The sequence below is a fragment of the Vipera berus genome (assembly GCF_964194415.1).
Source record: "Vipera berus genome assembly, chromosome: 3".
In the NCBI taxonomy this organism is placed as follows: domain Eukaryota; kingdom Metazoa; phylum Chordata; class Lepidosauria; order Squamata; family Viperidae; genus Vipera; species Vipera berus.
The window spans coordinates 166,877,069-166,882,457 of record NC_138204.1 but is presented as its reverse complement, the minus strand read 5'-3'; positions in this window follow the sequence as shown (position 1 = coordinate 166,882,457).

Below are 5,389 nucleotides of genomic sequence, written 5' to 3'. Positions count from 1 at the left end.
CATAGACTAACAGCTCTCCTCCTATAATGAATCAAAGACTAAGTATAGAAAGAAAGGACCACATAGATTGTGTTTCCATTTAAAAGTGAGCAGGTATAGGATTGCAGCCTAAAATATTTGCTTAAGGATGTTGTTGTAGATAAAGGTTTATCCTGTTCTAATATGATTTAGAGAATGTTCAGACAGAAAAGGGGCTTATGTCTAGACAGTATGACCCTTTTCTGCAGAAATATGACCTTATAACTTCAAACACATTAAGTGAAAATGATGGTAAGAGATACTCTGTTGCTCAGTCTGTCAAGCAAAATACAAGGAGAGCAAAAGGGAAAGGGAGAGGGAGTGGGAGGTGGGGAGAGAGCAAGAGAGAGCGAGCAGATTAATTGCTATAAAATAGTATTTCCCATTTTCAACCTTTTCCTCATTCTACACTCCATCAGTCCAAGTATTGCTCTGTATTCCATCCGAATCTTAGCAAATTCAGTTCTAGATGTAGTTAGCAGTGTTTCTTTCCCGAAAACCAAAAGCCTGCATTTTGGTAGAACAGGATTACAGTGAGCATTTCGATTTTTATGGAGAATATAAATATGGCCCATCTACAACAATCTGAGAGGGAGAGAGAGAAAAAAAAAGGTTGAATACTTTACCTGGAGCAAACACCATGGTTCCTTCCTGCCAAGAGAACAATGTAATAAGACACCACAAAATCGTGTGTAAGAAGCAGGAAGTGAGCGGGCGGGCCAAGCAAACAAGCAAATTATAAGGACGAGTTTTGCCGTGACATCCAAGAGTGGTAGCACCTTGGACAGCTACACGCACAGAACAACACAGCCAGCCCTGAAATGCTTCCCTGCCAGTTACCTCCAAAATGCACCGCAAGGTTGGGGGGGGGGGGGGGGGCGAAGGGAGGAGGAGGAAGGAGTTCACGGTTTAGCACATATCCCATGTCTTTGCTCACTGCACACACAGCTAGGCTGAAGCAGCAGGAGAGGGAAGAGGAAAGGTAATAGTTGACGCTCTCGGCAGGAGAGTAATTGCTCCCAATTATCTCTCGCCATCTTCTGTACTAGTTGCAGCCTAGGTGAAATGAACAGGGTGGTCTTCAAGGCTAAGTTAAAAGCCTCTTGTAAACTGACTGTTCTGAGCCACTGCAACATCTTAATATTCAGGGCTTCCTCATATTAATTATATTTTTTAAAGAAGCAATCAATCTATCAGTTTTGCCAGGTGTTCTCGACATTTCTGTATACTTTGATGCTGCTTTCTTCTTTAACGTTTGCAGTCTATCATCTGGAACTAGTTGAACTGCAGCTACAGGGGAAAAAATGTGTGAGTAAAAGGTATCAAGAGTCATACTTTTCATAACAATCTTTGTTAGTAAATTGTGAATCCTTCCACTGATTATCAGAAACTAAAAGCTGGGGTGGGAGGAGGGTTTTTAAAAATGTCTTTGGCAGTTATTGCTGTGGTTATGAGCCAAAAATGCCACTTTCAGCTGATTGCCCTGTAAAATGAAAACAGAAACTTGCCTCTTTAAAATCAAAATCATTCCTATAAATAATAATTTTTAAAAAAATCATTCTTTTTGTTGAACAGAAACAGTCCTTAAGTGTCCATTTTAAACAGGTTGTATTTACTTTTTCAAGTCCATTATTACTTTCTGTCAAAGTAACGACAGAACTTTGGTCACACAGTATGATCTGCCCAACTTAGCACTTTTCATTTAGTCAGGAGACTAAATGCAAAGGCTGAAAAACATTATTGATTTCACTCACTAAAATCAGCTGTGTATCAGAGTATCTGAGAATGACAGAGAATAAAAAGTTGCATGTTTGATTGGTTGCTTAATATGTAAATTATATTACAGTTTATGACTCTTGGATAATTTTGCCACCTATTACCCAAAATTCAAACATCTTCAAAAGTCCAAATCATAACAAGTTTAGGATTAAGAGAATTAAGATATCCCACAATAATAACAAGTTTAGGAATTTAAAGTACATTAAAAGGGTCTTACATTCTTTTTTTTTATTGAAAAGTTTTAAAATACATTTTATCTTTAACAATACCCCCCTCCCCCTCCCCAACCTATCCCTCCCTACCCTTTCCCCCCTCCCCCCCCCCCGACTTCCCAGAGCTAAGTACAGGGTATAAAAACAAAGAACAATCATAAACATCCATATGCTACCAACAATAAATTCTTAAATCTATCACTCTCTAGCTCATATAAAATAACTACAAGCAATATTAATATTACATATAAAAAGAAAGAAAAAAGAAAAAAAAAAGAAAGGAAGACTTATTCAAATGCTAAGTGAAACTTTTTAGTCCCATATTTCTTCTGAATATATTCAATCCATTTTTCCCACTCCCTAATATAACGTTCTTGCGAATGATCTTTCAAATAAGCCGAAATCTTTGCCATTTCTGCCAGGTCAGAAACCTTTAAAGTCCATTCTTCTATAGTCGGCAGCTCCTCCTTCTTCCAATACTGACCTATTAGAAGTCTTGCTGCTGTAACTAAATTTAACATCAACTTAGTGTCCACAACAGTAGCACCTGTAATTATACCCAACAAAAAAAATTGCGGACAAAACTTTATCTTTTGCTTGAAGATCTTCTGCATATTCCACCAAATTTTTATCCAAAAAGCCTTGACCTTTTTACAAGTCCACCATATGTGAAAATATGTTGCATCTTCACCACCACACCTCCAGCATTTTGGCTGATAGCTCGGATACATACTTGCAAGCTTTTTAAAATATCTACAATATTTCTGATTTTTGTCAGTAAGCATGAGCAACCTAGTCATTTCTGTTTTAAATTTCAACAGCCTATCAGCTATCCCAGCCAATATCAAAAGCTAGAAGTTTACTTTAAAATATCTGAAAATATATACAGTCATTTTGGAAACTGCTTAAGTGCACAAGAAATGTGCAAAAAATATTCTCCATCTTCCTGCATATTTGATGTAATATTGGAAAAGAATAAATATGCCCATGTATTTTGCATGTATACTGAATTCTGTTTGTACATTATTCTCTTTATACATTATATCATAAACATAGAAAAACATTAAGTCATTACATTTCTAATTAATAAATTTGTAGAGAAATCAAACTTATGGCATCTCACAAGTGATGCATTTTATGCATTTACATAGAAATACAGGTTTTGAAATACAATGTTGTTTTTGCTGCAAAAGATTAACAAGATTAACATATAAAATTTCCTTTTCACTTACGGTGGTGTCTTCTGCACAGTAAATTAGCCGTTCCCAGCACTGTACTTTTCTATACTAAGAGCTCTGATATTATTCCTAGGATCTGTTGGAGTTTAGGAGTGACAGACCAAGTGTTCCTACCATCACTGGGACTACTTTGGCTTTTACTGTCTACAGCCTCCCTATTGGTATTTCTTCCTTCAGGCCCTGATATTTCTCCAGCTTCTCCCTAAAGTTGTTGTCGCTTGGCAGCACCCTATGTCTATTACCACTGCTGTCTCCTGCTCCTTCTCTAGTGCAATTTATATTGTGATTTAATGCCCTGTCACATTATCACAAAAAAAACACCCCTTCACTCAATTAAATTGATTGGAAATTATTTCTGAATGATTAAAAGAGCAAATGAACAAGAAGGTTCATTTTAAATAAAAATGGCTAAATTAGAATATTTTCCCTGAATCCATCTTAATTAATAAATTGTTTGGGGGCCGATTTCATTCTGCGTATCTTACCCAGGAATAGAGGCAGCTACTACTGAAGTGAGTGCATTTTGATCTGATCCAGCAAATCTGAATTTTCTCTTACTTTTAAGGAAAATAAATTTTCTGATAAAAGAATCACATGGTTTTAACGGAATACTTGTATAGTGAAATTTTGAACAATGAGCACGGTCCATAAAAAGGTGGGGTTGGGGCATTTCTAATTGTTTTCTTCTAAGAAGCAGTCTGGTTCAGGAAAACACTATTTTTCAAATCACCAGAATACACTACACAAGTAGTCCTCAACTTACAATGGTTGTTTAAGCCGTAACAATACAAAGTGGTGAGACTAAGAAAGGGTGCTTTACAACCCTGTAAAGAGCTCCATTCCTGCAGCCCACCAGAGCAACTGTCTACTATGCAAGGAGAGATGAATTTGTCCTCTAAGGTGGAAAAATAGAGCTCAGATCCCGTCCAGCTTTGTTCCTGCAACCCACTGGACCTTTGTCCTGTACATGGAGGGGAACTGAACTTGGCAGGCACCTTTCACTCCATAAACTTAATGAAACAGGAGATTGCTTAATGATCACAACTGGAAATGCTGGGACTGCGGTCGTGGAGCAGAACAGCCAAGTGAGTGTCTCAATTAATTATGGTTTCACTCAACAACTGAAATTCTGGTCCCAATTTTGGTTGCAAGTCAAGGACTACTTGTATTTGGATTCATTTTGAAACATGTTATGTCTTTGAACTAGTTTTTTTGCTTGCGATCGATTGTCGTAGTTCATTGTGATTAAGAAGAAAACACATAGGTATTTAGAACATATTGCATATTGTGATGCCATATGAGGTTGTTCATGAACCAAAATGAATTACTTGCAGATCTGACAATGAAGCAGAAACAGACTTTCCTACGTGCTGGAAAAATCCTATCCACCATTACTTATAAACAATCAGTTAAATTTAGTGTATTTTCTTCAAAGTAAATATGAATAGACAATTCCCAGGATCAAAGTTTCCTGTTTTTGTGAACTAATGATCACAACAGTTCAAGAATTCTTCTTTGTAGAGTTCAATTCCTGTGAAAGAAGAGCTCTTTCTGTGTCCTTCCTCTTCCTGCAGATGCCATTCCTTCTTGAAAAATGTTATGGAAAGTTGGGAATGTTTCTGAAGTAGAAGAGATCCATGGAGAGCTGCAAAATTAATCGCCTCTTTCCATTTCTCCAGTGTAGAGCATCTATTTATTACCCACTGCTATCTGCTTGCAAAATGGCTATTATAGATCCAGCCCATTAAGTTTCAATATTTTTGTTATCTATGCAAGTTGCATACCAACATTCCAGCACAGAATGTTCTAATTCCAAAATTGGCTGTTCTAAAGCTAGAATGATCCATGAAAGAACATTTTGCACATTCATATTTTCTGTTTAAACTGGTGAACCTTCAACTTGCCCACATACTTCTATTTTGCAAGACCTATTTCAGAAATAATTAGATATAAATAATTATTTTGTTATTATTTTTACTAATCTGCACTGTGCATATTGTTCTAATGTCTCTTTTTTAAAAAATTAAAATAATGTAAGGCAAAATTGATTTGTATCTAGTAAAATTAATAGGCATTACGAAAACATTCAAAACAGAAAATGAAGTGATGTTCTTAGAAAATGTAAGGCACACAATCTGTATA